At 37.4% G+C, this 14,873-nt stretch overlaps 1 protein-coding gene and 1 pseudogene across 1 annotated transcript in view; one reads left to right on the forward strand and one right to left on the reverse strand.

The window, feature by feature from the left end:
- The window catches only part of LOC111159170 (F-box and leucine rich repeat protein 2), a 151,304-nt gene that overhangs the window by 86,593 nt on the left and 49,838 nt on the right, over nucleotides 1-14,873 (reverse strand). The gene's annotated exons all lie outside the window — the stretch shown is intronic.
- Nucleotides 11,110-11,677, forward strand: LOC111159171 (annotated as a pseudogene).

Below are 14,873 nucleotides of genomic sequence, written 5' to 3' on the forward strand. Positions count from 1 at the left end.
CAGTACACAAAGATAAACTCGAAATGGATAAAAGACCTCAACGTGAGACAGGAATCCATCAGAATCCTAGAGGAGAACATAGGCAGTAACCTATTCTATATCAGCCACAGCAACTTCTTTCAAGATATGTCTCCAAAGGCAAAGAAAACAAAAGCGAAAAAGAACTTTTGAGACTTCATCAAGATCAAAAGCTTCTGCACATCAAAGGAAACAGTCAACAAAACAAAGAGGCAACCCACAGAATGGGAGAAGATATTTGCAAATGACAGTACAGACAACAGGTTGATATACAGGATCTATAAAGAACTCCTCAAACTCAACACACACAAAAAAGACAATCATATAAAAAAATGGGCAGAAGATATGAACAGACACTTCTCCAATGAAGACATACAAATGGCTAACAGACACATGAAAAAATGTTCATCATCACTAGCCATCAGGGAGATTCAAATTAAAACCACATTAAGATACCACTTTATACTAGTTAGAATGGCCAAAATTAGCAAGACAGGAAACATGTGTTGGAGAGGATGTGGAGAAAGGGGAACCCTCTTACACTGTTGGTGGGAATTCAAGTTGGTGCAGCCACTTTGGAAAACAGTGTGGAGATTCCTCAAGAAATTAAAAATAGAGCTTCCCTATGACCCTGCAATTGCACTACTGGGTATTTACCCCAAAGATACAGATGGAGTGAAAAGAAGGGCCATCTGTACCCCAATGTTCATAGCAGCAATGGCCACAGTCACCAAACTGTGGAAAGAACCAAGATGCCCTTCAACGGACGAATGGATAAGGAAGATGTGGTCCATATACACTATGGAGTATTATGCCTCCATCAAAAAGGATGAATACCCAACTTTTGTATCAACATGGACGGGACTGGAAGAGATTATGCTGAGTTAAATAAGTCAAGCAAAGTTAAATTTTTTAAAATTTATTTTTATCTTATATATTTTTATTTTTCCTCTTTCCTATTTTCACCATTTTAAACTATTTTATCTTATCAATACTTTTTAAAAACTTTAAAAATTTTCATTGTTATAGTCATATTCTATTCCTTTATTGTATTTAACCTTGTTTTTTGTATACATGTTAAGTTTTTGTTTCTTTAAAATTTGGGGATACAGTTTCTTCTAACAGATCAAAATATACACTAAATCTAGTGTGTGGCTTTTTCTTCTAGTCTCCAGCCGAATCACACTCTCTCCTTTTTTTTTTTTTTTTCCTTCTTATTTCAACCAACTTCTTATCTTCTCAATTCATTTTTTAGAATCTTTTTTAATTTTCATCTTTACAGCCATATTCCATCCCTTCATCATGTTTACCCTTATTTTTGTATATATATAAGTTTTTCTTTCTTTAAAATTTTGGAAGGCAGTTTCTTCCAACATACCAAAATACACCCAAAATCAAATGTGTGGCTCTGTTCTAATCATATATATATATATTTTTTTTCTTTCTCCTACCCACACCCCCCCCCACCCAGGTTTTGGATCTCTTCTGATTTGGTTAGTGTATATTTTTCTGAGGTCGCTGCTACATTTTTAGTACTTCGTTCTCTCATTCAGCTATTCTTATCTGGATAAAATGACAAGGCAGAAGAACTCAACTCAAAAGAACAAGAGGCAATACCGACAGCTAGGGACCTAATCAATATGGATGTCAGATGTCAGATGTAGAACCAGAGTTCAAAATGATGTTTATCAAGATGCTAGTTGGGCTTGAAAAAAGCATAGGACACTAGAGAATCCCTTTCTGGAGAAATAAAAACCCTTTCTGGAGAAATAAAAGAACTAAAATCTAACCAAGTTGAAACCGAAAAAGTTATTAATGAAATGCAATAAAAAACGGAGGCTCTTACTGCTAGGATAAATGAGGCAGAAGAGAGAATTAGTAATATAGAAGACCAAATGCTGGAGAATAAAGAAACTGAGAAAAAAGGAGATAAACAACTACTTTACACGAGAGGAGAATTTGACAGATAAGTAATACCATAAGATGAAATAATATTAGAATAATCGGGATCCCAGAACAAGAAGAAAGAGAGAAAGGGGCAGAAGGTATATTAGAGCAAATTATAATGCAGAATTTCCCTAATTTGGTGAAGAGAGCAGGCATCAAAATCCAGGAGGCAAAGAGAATCCACCTCAAAATCAATAAAAAATACGTCAACAGCCTGTCATCTAATAGTAAAACATAGAAGTCTCAGTGAGAAAGAGAAGATCCTGAAAGCAGCTCGGGACAAGAAGTCTGTAACCTACAGCGGTAGAAATAATAGACTGGCAGCAGACCTATCCAGAGAGACCTGGTAGGCCAGAAAGGACTGACATGATATATTCAGAGAACTAAACAAGAAAAATATGCAGCCAAAATACTGTATCTAGCTAGGCTGTCACTGAAAATAGAAGAAATATAAAGCTTCCAGGAAAAACAGAAACTAAAAGAATCTGCTATCACCAAACCAGCCCTACAAGAAATACTGAAAGGGGTCCTCTAAGCAAAGGAGAACACAGAAGTAACAGACCAGAAAGGAACAGAGACAACATACAGAAGCAGTCACCTTATAGGCAATGCAATGGCACTAAATTCATACCTTTCAATAGTTACCCTGAATGTAAATGGGCTAGATGCCCCAATCAAAAAACACTGGGTATCAGAATGGATTAAGAAAACAAGCCCCACTGATACGCTGTCTGCAAGAAACTCATTTTCGACCCAAAGACACCTCCAGATTTAACGTAAAGTGGTGGAAAACAACTTACCATGCTAATGGACATCAAAAGAAAGCTGGGGTGGCAATCCTTATATCAGATAAATTAGATTTTAGACCAAAGACTATAATAAGACCCAGAGAAGGACAATTATATACTTAAAGGGTCTACCCAAGAAGAAGATCTAACCATTTTAAATATCTATGCCCCTAACATGGGATCACCCAATTATATAACCCAATTAATTACAAAATCAAAGAAACACATTGACAATAATACAATAATAGTAGGGGACTTTAATAACCCCCTCACTGAAATGGACAGATCATCCAAGCAAAAGATCAACAAGGAAATAAAGGCCTTAAATGACACACTGGACCAGATGGACATCACAAATATATTCAGAATATTCCATCAGAATACACATTCTTCTCTAGTGCACACGGAATATTCTCCAGAACAGATCACATCCTGGGTCACAAATCAAGTCTCACCCAGTACCAAAAAGATTGGGATCATTCTCTGCATATTTTCAGAACACAATGCTTTGAAACTCGAACTCAACCACAAGAGGAAAGTTGGAAAGAACTCAAATACATGGAGGCTAAAGAGCATCCTACTAAAGAATGAAGGGGTCAACCAGACAATTAAAGAAGAATTTTAAAAATTCACGGAAACAAATAAAAATGAAAACACAACTGTTCAAAATCCTTGGGATACAGCAAAGGTGGTCCTGAGAGGGAAGTATACACCAATACAAGCCTTTCTCAAGAAACAAGAAAGAAAAATACAAATCCTGACCCTACACCAAAAGGAGATGGAGAAAAAACATCAAATAAAGCCTAAACCTAAACCCCACAGGAGAAAAATAATAAAGATCACAGCACAAATCAATGAAATAGAAACCAAAAGAGCAGTAGAACAGATAAACGAAACTAGGAGCTGGTTCTTTGAAAGAATTAATAAGATTGATAAACCCCTGGCCAGACTTATCAAAAAGAAAAGAAAAAGGACCCAAATTAATGAAATCATGAATGAAAGAGGAGAGATCACAACCAACACCAAAGAAATACAAACAATTTCAAGAACATATTACAAGCAACTATATGCCAGCAAAGTAGACAATCTGGAAGAAATGTATGCATTCCTAGAGACATATAAACTCCCAAAACTGAACCAGGAAGAAAGAGAAAACCTGAACAGACCCATAACCAGTAAGGAGATTGAAGCAGTCATCAAAAATCTCCCAAAAAACAAGAGCCCAGGGCCAGACAGCTTCCCAGGGGAATTCTTCCAAACATTTAAAGAAGAATTAATACCTATTCTCCTGAAACTGTTGCAAAAAATAGAAATGGAAGGAAAACTTCCAAACTCATTTTATGAGGCTAGTATTACCTTGATCCCAAAACCAGACAAAGACCCCATCAAAAAGGAGAATTACAGACCAATATCCCTAATGAACATGGACGCAAAAATGCTCACCAAAATACTAGCCACTAAGATCCAACAGTACATTGAAAGGATTATTCACCACGACGAAGTGGGATTTATTCCTCGGCTGCAAGGCTCGTTCAACATCCACATACCAATCAATCTGGTACACTAATAAAAGAAAGAGCAAGAACCATATGATACTTTCTATAGACCCTGAAAAAGCATTTGACAAAGTACAGCATTCTTTCTTGATCAAAACTCTTCAAAATGTAGGAATAGAGGGTATATACCTCAATATCATCAAAGCCATCTATGAAAAACCCACAGTGAATATCATTCTCAATGGGGAAAAACTGAGAGTTTTTCCCCTAAGGTCAGCAACATGGCAGGGCTGTACACTATCACCACTACTATTCAACATAGTACTAGCAGTCCTAGCCTCATTGCTTCTTGGCCTTTTGGCTAAGATCAAATATAGAAGTCCTAGCTTCAGCAATCAGACAACAAAAAGAAATAAAAGGCATCCAAGTCACCAAAGAAGAAGTCAAAGTCTCACTCTTTGTAGATATGATACTTTATGTGTAAAACCCAAAAGACTCCACTCCAAAACTGCTAGAACTCATACAGGAATTAAGTAAAGTGGCAGGATATAAAATCTACGCACAGAAATCAGTTGCATTTCTATACACCAACAACAAGACAGAACAAAGAGAAATTAAGGAGTCAATCCTATTTACAACTGGACCCAAAACGATAAGATACCTAGGAATAAACCTAACCAAAGAGGCAAAGAATCTAGTCTCAGAAAACTATAAAGTACTTATGAAAGAAATGGAGGAAGACACAAAGAAATGGAAAAACATTCCATGCTCATGGATTGGAGGAACAAATATTGTGAAAATGTCTATGCTACCTAAAGCAATCTACACATTTAATGCAATCCCTATCAAAATACCATCATTTTTTCCCCAAAGAAATGGAAAATATAATCTTAAAATTTATATGGAACCAGAAAAGACCCCGAATAGCCATAAGAATGTTGAAAAAGAAAACCAAAGTTGGCGGCATCACAATTCCAGACTTTAAGCTCTAATACAAAACTGTCATCATCAAGACAGTATGGTACTGGCACAAAAACAGACACATAGAAATAGACTCAAAATGGATGAAAGACCTCAATATGAGACAGGAATCCATCAAAATCGTTGAGAACACAGGCAGCAACTTCTTCGACCTCAGCCACAGCAACTTCTTCCTAGAAATATCGCCAAAGGCAAGGGAAGCAAGGGCAAAAATGAACTATTGGGACTTCATCAAGATCAAAAGCTTCTGCACAACAAAGGAAACAGTCAACAAAACCAAAAGACAACTGACAGAATGGGAGAAGACATTCACAAATGACATATCAGATAAAAGGCTAGTATTGAAAAAATCTATAAAGAACTTATCAAACTCAACGCCCAAAGAATAATCCAGTCAAGAAATGGGCTAAGACATGAACAGACATTTCTGCAAAGATGACATCTAATGGCCAACAGACACATGAAGACGTGCTCCACATCACTCGACATAGGGAAATACAAATCAAAGCCTCAATGAGATACCACCTCACACCAGTCAGAATGGCTAAAATTAACAAGTCAGGAATCGACAGATGTTGGCGAGGATATGAAGGAAGGGGAACCCTTCTCCAGTGTTGGTGGGAATGCAAGCTGGTGCAGCCACTATGGAAAACAGCATTGAAAATAGAGCTACCCTATGACCCAGCAATTGCACTACTGGGTATTTACCCCAAAGATACAAATGTAGTGATCCGAAGGGGCACGTACACCTGAATGTTTATAGCAGCAATGTCCACAAGAGCCAAACTATGGAAAGAAGCTAGATGTCCAGCAACTGATGAATGGATAAAGAAGAGGTGGTATATATACATGATGGAATACTATGCAGTCATCAAAAAACCCCAAATCTTTCCATCTGTGACAACATGCATGGAACTAGAGGGTATTATGCTGAGCGAAATAAGTCAATGAGAGAAAGACAATTATCATATGATCTCTCTAATCTGAGGAATTCGAGAGGCAGGGTGGGGGATCATGTGGGTAAGGGAGGGAAAAATGAAACAAGATGGCACTGGGGAGGGAGACAAACTGGAAGAGACTCTTAATCTCAGGAAACAAACTGAGGGCTGCTGTGGGGGAGGGGCGATGGGGTGGCTGGGTGATGGACATTGGGGAGGGTATGTGCTATGGTGAGTGCTGTGAACTGTGTAAGACTGATGATTCACAGATCTGAACCCCTGAAACAAATAATACATTACATGTTAATAAAAAATACATATATAATAAAGATAAGACTACAAAGAGAAAACAACTCCACAACAGCAAAACTAGCTTCATATGAATGTAGTCTCTTTTTGGTTTCAACCCTCCGTATTTTCAAGAGAAGTTAAAACTAAGTTATTAAGATGTGCAATCATTACATTTTCTAAAAAAGAACAGATACTTTTATGGTTAACTGAATAATCCAATTATTCAATTACTATCTTATGAATAAAGATTTCATCATAAATATTGAGGACTAAATAGTAACTAAAATAAAACACATCACAAAAAGATGTTAGTCAGCTTCTGACTAAAGTTACCTAAAAAACATTTTTTAAATTTAAATTTTTAAAAATTTTATTAAGTTCTTTAATTTCAGTATAGTTAACAGTGTTTTATTAGTTTCAGGTGTACAATATAGTGACTCAACAATTCTCTACATTACTCAGTGCTCATCATAGTAAGTGTAGTACTTAATCTCCATCACCTATCTACTGAATCCCCACCCTAAAAGACATTTTAACAAAAACAGTGTAAAGATCAGTGACTTCATGCAAAATTCAAGATGCTTAAACAATGATGAATCTACTTCTGCCATAATGCTAGTGATCTTAAGGAATCTATCACTGAGTTTCTAGAAGAAAAACTTGACTTTTAAAATATAAGTCAGGGGCGCCTGGGTGGCTTAGTGGGTTAAGCCTCTGCCTTCCGCTCAGGTCATGATCTCAGGGTCCTGGGATCGAGTCCCACATCGGGCTCTCTGCTTGGCAGGGAGCCTGCTTTCTCCTCTCTCTCTCTCTGCCTGCCTATCTGCCTACTTGATCTCTCTCTGCCAAATAAATAAATAAAATCTTTAAAAAAAAAAAAAAAAGAAAAGAAAAGTGGGCCCAGATCTAATCCAAAGCAGAGACTACAATCTGGCCCTTTAATTTAAAATATAAGTCAACTGAATGATGGAAAAAGTGAAAATTTCCAACGTTAGATCATTGCACCACGGAGCTGGAGAAGGGAGATTTGCAAAATCAAAATAGGAAAGGAAATCCAGGTAGAATATATTATAAAGACTGAACCAAATTACAATACAGAATGAAAAAAGTAACTGAATTTTAATAAACGTAATTTGAGAAATTAACAGTGAACTTAGCGAAGTGTGATTCAAAAGGTTGGAACACAACAAATGGGAACAGTTCTGAATAAGAAGTGGGAAATAAAATATTTATAAAGATTAGAGATACCTAACCCTAAAAGACAGCCAAGGGGAGATGAAGTAACAAGGTGGTTAGTTAGGTACATCAACAAAAAACTAATCAGGAAACAAATAAAGAAAAGAAAAAATGTAGTATACCTTCATACCTTTCAAACTTATCACAAATTTTTTTATTAGGAATATTTTGATACATAAAAATATATAACACTTTATAGTCCCTAATAAGAGTGTATGAATCACCACTGAAACTTAAAAACTAGATCATTACTAGTATCATGGTATCTACTTTGTGTTCCTCCCTTATTTCCTTTCTCTACCTCTCAACCAGTAAGTATGCTCATGATTTCTGCTTTTTGTTCCCTTCAGGGTTTTACCACAATGTATACATTCCTAAAATGTGGCTTTTTAAAATTTTGAATCTTAAAAAAATAGTATATGCTGTATAGTCTTTTGAAACTAGCTTTTTTCCCCACTAGCATTATAATACTAAGACTTATCCATGCTATTTTGTGAGATTTAGTACATTTCACTATGTTTATACTTCACATTATACATTATATCACATATTTATCATCTACATTAATAATATTCCATATTCCAGTGAGTATTTGGTTGTTTTCAGTATTTTTGCTATTAAGAATAGTGCTGCTATGAACATTTTTTAAAAGATTTTTGTTTACTTATTTGAGAGGGAGAGAGCATGAGCAGGGGAGGCAGAAGGAGGAAGGAGATGGACAAGCAGACTCCATGCTGAGCATCAAGACTGATGTAAGGCTCAATCTCATGACCCTGAGATCATGATCTGAGCCAAAGCCAAGAGCTGGATGCTCAACTGACTGAGCCACCCATACACTACTGAACATTTTTAAACATGTCACCTGGTTTACATTTGTAAGAGCTTCTTTAGTGTATACTCAAAAGTTGCAATGCTTGGTCAATGCCAATGTTCAATTTTATAGGCCAGTGACAACTGTTTCCCAGATACACATCTATACTTCATTTCCTAGCCTCCCTTGCAGTACAAGCAGGAACATAACTAACAGCTAGCCACAGGAAGGTGCCCAGCTGGAAGGAAGCCATGGTTGAAAACAATACAACTTCTTTCAAACAGGTCCTTAATAACTGCAGGGAGCAGGGCCTCCTCGATGCCTCCACACACCATTCCCAACTTTATTAGACAAACAGTAAGTAAACTTCTGTTGTGTTTTAGACATTAGATAATTATTAAATACATATGCCACACTAGTGTACTCTACACTAGTGTAGACAGAGACAACTTGAAGGGGGAGCTTCTAGAACAAAAATCTAAAATATGTGACATCTGCCTAGTGGCTGACAGCAAAGGAAACAGAGCAGATAACTATGAGATACTACTGCCTGTGATAATGTGGAGGGCAGACACAGTATGTAGATCTAATTTAGAGAAGAGGTTACAAAGTGCCAAAAGGTTAGTGACTAATGGCTTATCATTGCTGTGGTTAGCAAGGCATTACAAGAAAGAAAGTACTCAGGAAAAAACTAGCTGGCTTGCAAGCAGAAATAAAAGGGGAGAGAGCACAAAAACTGAAAGCCTTAGACTGCTGAAAAAGCCAATTATGTCTAAACATTACTTTCCAAAACTTAAAAGCATCTTGGGCTACAGGAGATTGCTTGAAATTCTTTGTTATATACATTAAACCCTGTAGCAAAGACTAAATTAAAGTTGCCCCATTTCTTTCCAACCCTATTATTGTTGTAGATGTCTCTGGAGAGATACTACTGAGAAAGAGAGGCACAGAGGCAAAAAGTAAAATATAGGAGTCCTAAGGCTGCAGTCTAAGAAATAACTGGGTGGGGTTACAGGCATAGGAACTAGAATCAAACAAATCAGATGAGCAGTGAGTTATTAAATTCTCTCAAAGAATTCATCCAAAATCTTGGTCTAAAATATACCACTTAGAAACTAATCCTCAGATCTCCAAAACTGCAGAGGTAAGAAATGACTATGAAATAGGAAGAAACCCCAAGACAGGAATATTCCGTAACATCCACTTCAGGTTAGTTATGGAAGATAATGGGAGAGGAAGAACCTTCCAAAGGCTGGAGTTAAGGGTCAGCAAAAAAACCAGTGGGAAAAGAGTTCTTCACAGAAGACAGAGTAGGACCTTCCCCTACTGCCAGCACAAGCTTGACTAGCAGAATCTCATCATTGCTATAGAACAGTAACTACTGTGTGTCTTACTGTGTGTCTTCCCCTTCCCAAATTTTGTTTATTGCAGTCACCTTGTCCCTGATCCTGAATAAGGGGAGGGGCAGTAGCTGGGGAAAGTTAACAAAATCATGAAGCACCACATGGAGATATGACAGAGAAGACTGCATATCAGCCAGAGATCCTACGCTTGGAGCTGGATGCAGTGAATGGATGGGATTTGGTTTACCTTTTGGGGATGAGGTGTGTTCTGTGTGGAAATAAGGGTCACCAATATGGTAATCTGGTCACCAGAAAGGCAGACTAGGGCATAAGTGGCTAGCTGCTCATCAAATGTCATGTTTTTCTCTTTCCCTGGGCATGCATGCCTACTGTGTGCCCAAGAAGAACAGGGCTATATGGATTTTGGAGAGCAGCTAGCTGCCTCTTCCTCTTTTGCAGCAGTCAGGTGGGGCTATGTGGTTTAAATGTGGGAACATGATGTGTGCCACTTGCACACACAGAAATCTCCCAGCAATCCTCAAAATATGCTCCAGAGACCCATGAAAATCATCTGAGACTCTTTCAGGAATTCCGTAGGTCAAAACTATTCTTTTTTTTTTTTTTTTTTTTTTTTTTTTTTAAAGATTTTATTTATTTATTTGACAGATAGAGATCACAAGCAGGCAGAGAGGCAGGCAGAGAGAGAGGAGGAAGCAGGCTTCCTGCTGAGCAGAGAGCCCGATGCGGGGCTCGATCCCAGGACCCTGGGACCATGACCTGAGCTGAAGGCAGAGGCTTTAACCCACTGAGCCACCCAGGTGCCCCAAAACTATTCTTAATACAAAGATGTCATTTACCTTTTCTGTATTAACACTTCCACTAATGGTGCAAAAGAAATGGTGGGCAAACTGCTGGCTCCTGAGCACAAATAAAGGCAGTGGGAAACTGTACTTAAGAGTCATTTTAGCCTTCAATGCCAGGCCCTCAGTGTTTAAAAAACCAAAATAACAATCATTAAACAAAACAGAACAAAACAAAACAAAACAAAACAGAAGTTTTACTTAAGAATGTCCTGGACAAAACAGAAACAAATGATTGATTTTATTGAATCTTAACTTTTGAGCAGACATCTTTTTAATTTCTGTGTGACAAAATGGTAGGTACACATAAAAGGTTTCAAATGGTTTTTGGTCCCAATCACTGAGCCCCCTCACTGCACAACACTCCATCCCACCACCACCACTGCCTTTTCCCACAGAGGAAAAGGAATCACATTGTATGTCTGCTATCAAGAACCTCCACTCTTTCCACCCCTCTGCTGATGCAAGTAAGGGTGATGATTTGCTTCCTGCAGGCACTAAGGATTATATCCATATAAGAATTCAGCAGAGAAAATGGGAGGAAGACCCTTACTACTGTCCAAGGGATCAAGAATAATTACAATAAAAAGAAGCTAGAGAAGGTGTTTAAGAAGAAACTTTCGGGGTACCTGTGTGGCTCAGTGGGTTAAAGCCTCTGCCTTCAGCTCTGGTCCTGATCCCAGGGTCCTGGGATTGAGCCCTGCATCGGGCTCTCTGCTCAGCAGGGAGCCTGCTCCCCGCCTCTCTCTCTCTGCCTGCTCTGCCTGTGATCTCTGTCTGTCAAATAAATAAAATCTTTTAAAAAAAAAAAGAAGAAGAAGAAACTTGCCTGCAATGGTAATATAAGTGAGCATTCAGAATATGGAGAAGTAATTCAGCTAAAGGGTCACTAGCACAAGAACATATGCCAGTTCCTCACAGGGACTGGGCTGGCTAAGGATGACCAGCTGAAGGTTCATGGGTTTTAAGTGCTTTTGGCTTACTGAACCTTAAGTGAGGATTTCCTTGCAATGAGTAGAATTTTCCTTCTGTCCCTTATCACAAGTTTAAAAACCTCACTGCTTGTATAATGAAACCATTTGAGGTCTGCTTTTAGCTTGGACTAGAGTAACTCATTCATGCAATAAAATGAAAAGAGCCAAAGGAAAGGTTTCAAATGGTTGTCTTAGGAAAAAAACAATTGTTTGAGCTATGAGCTAAACTAGCCACTTTTTTAACTAGTTCACTTTTTTTAATGAAACATGAAGGAATAGCTGACATAAATTATGGTAATTCAGACTCAAGTACATAACAGACATTTTCTAAAAATGAAATGAAACTGCCACTTCAAGGAAAATTGTGCCAATGATAAAATTCAAGCTTTTGAATAAAAATTAGAATTTTGGAAAACTTATACTGGCTACCGTGAATTATCAATGTCCCTAATCTTTTTTTTAAAATAAAGATTGTATTTACTTATTTATTTATTGAGAGAGAGAGAGAGAGAGAGTACACATGTGAGTGAGCAGGGGTGGAGGGGGGGTGGGGCAGAGGATGAAAATCTCAAGCAGACTCCATACTGAGTGTGGAACAAATGTGGGGCTCAACCTCATGACCCTGAGACCAGAACCTGAGCGAAAATCAAGAGTACGATGCTCTACTGATTGAGCCACAGAGGCACCCCTGTTCGGTGTCCCAAATCTTGATATTTTCCAAATGATAAATTCATGATGTTTCAAAATGCACTTTGAATGAGGAAAAGATCTATTCAAAGACAAATGGAATTTAACTTAGTAAAGTATAAAGGGTTGATTGCTGTGGTTTTAAAAATTTCAAATTGCAACTAATCTTTAAGAAACTGTCACCTGTCAAATTTAGATGACACATCAAAATATCCATAATGAGATTACTCAGCTGTTAAAGTATTCATCCCTATTCCAACTACATATACAAAGCTTTATGGTAGAAGCAAATGAAATAACAGATTTAAGATAATCAGGAAAAGAAGAATGTAAACACAGAAGGTTATATACAGCAAAACTGGATTTCAAGTATAAAGGGCACAAGCTAGTATCAACATAAAGACCTTAGGGAATACTGTTCCCATGAACCCTGCCTGAAGAATGAATCTTCTGGAGAACAAGCACCAGACAACAAAATGACTATAAATAAAGACTGGTGGTGAGCATTAAATAAGCTCAATGAGAGTTAAAAGAGAGAGGGTATAATATATGGTGGCTACACACTTGATAATGTAGATTTAGTACAACCATTTAAAAGCAGGGGTGAGTCGGGCGCCTGGGTGGTTCAGCGGGTTAAAGCCTCTGCCTTTGGCTCAGGTCATGATCTCAGGGTCCTGGGATTGAGCCCCGCAACAGGCTCTCTGCTCAGCAGGGAGCCTGCTTTCCCTCCTCTTTCTCTGCCTGCCTCTCTGCCTACTTGTGATCTCTGTTTGTCAAATAAATAAATAAAATCTTAAAAAAAAATAAATAAAAGCAGGGGTGAGGAGAAAGAGAGAACAAATGCAAACAAAATTCACTGTTTTCAGTAATTATACTGGTAAAAACTATACCGGTGTTGTTATTCTGAGGCTATGGTGATTGTGATGTGGATAAAGCAAATGAGCATTAGGTCTTAGGATATTAAGATATCTTAATCTATATTAGGATATCCTAATTGTATAATCCCCTGTGTCATAACCAGGACTATTAGTGTGGAAGAAAGGAGATGCACACTTCAGACTGATAAAGTAATAACAGAGTCCTGAATTTGCAGCAGATATATCAGTATGAAATCATGAGTTTCTCATCTCTATATATATGTTCAATATACTGAAAAGGCCTAGAAATACCTCTAGCAACCAGACTGTAGTCCTGAAATACCCTTTCCCACAAAAAGAAACCAACACTTCTTGAAAAAATGGCTGATTCCAGGTCTGGGGCAGAGAATATATGAAATGAGCCTCATACATCTGTATATGTGTCAGGAAGGAAACTATCAAAACTACTAGGGTTATGTAAAAGGGCTCAGGAGTCAAAGACAAGACCATGTGAATTTCAATAAAAGTAGTAACAGCAATGAACTGAAAATTATTAAACAGGTTTAAATTCATAAATTTATAATACAAAAAGTCTAAGTCCCCTTCAGAAGATGATAAAAAACCAACTAATAATTTTAAGTAATTTCGAACTTACAGAAAAGTTGCAAAAATAGGACAAGGAATTCTTGTGCACTTTTCATCCAGATTTCCCAAGTGCTAACAATATATTGTACTTGCATTACCATATATATATGGGAACATATATAATCACATTAACATATATTAACATATATATTATATATATATATGTATGTATATATATTACATTAATTAAACAGGGAGGCTATTAGACTGAGGTGGCTCTAAGGCTGTGGTGCCTACCTAAGCAACCAAAAATCTGAGCCTTTAAATACCCCAAAGTTACAAAATAAGAACACTAAGGACAACCAATCATAAAGAGCAAAGAAGCTTTAAGACACAGCCAATCAGATAACTTCCTTTCTTTGTCTTCCCACCTTCTATGTAGGTGACTTTCCCCTGGCTCTGACTGGTAGAGCACTCCCAACCACTCCCGCTTTGGCACTGCCCCATTCAAAGTAATTCTTCCTCAAATAAACTCTAATAATTTTTAATATACCTCAGCCTATCTTTTAACAAACATCATATACACACATATATGTCACTGTCTCTGAAATGTTTGAGAGCAAGCTGCAGACATGATGTTCATTTACCTCTAACTACTCAAGTATCTCCTTTTTCAAAGACACAGTACAATTATCAAAAAAAGAGGACAGCAGTACAGTACTATTATTTAATCTAGAGCTCTTATTAAACATGTGCCAACTGGGCCATTAGTGGTCTTTAAAACAAAAGAAAAGCATTTTTTTCTGGCCTAGGACCACATATTGCAGTTAGTTGTTTTATCTCTTTAGTCTCTTTGATTCTAGGACACTCAGTCTTTCTTTATCTTTCTTGACTTTAGTATTTTTGAAGCATATAGGATCTCCTCCTGTGTGTATCTGCTGTTTCCTCATGATTAGATTCAGGTTATTAATTTCTGTCAGGAATGCCACAGCAATAATATTGTGGTCTTCTTGTTCGTTACATCAGGAGGCACATGGTGTCCATTTGTCCCGTTATTGGTA

The sequence above is a fragment of the Enhydra lutris genome, unplaced genomic scaffold, assembly GCF_002288905.1.
Source record: "Enhydra lutris kenyoni isolate GAN:26980312 unplaced genomic scaffold, ASM228890v2 scaffoldscaffold66, whole genome shotgun sequence".
Classification (NCBI taxonomy): Eukaryota; Metazoa; Chordata; class Mammalia; order Carnivora; family Mustelidae; genus Enhydra; species Enhydra lutris.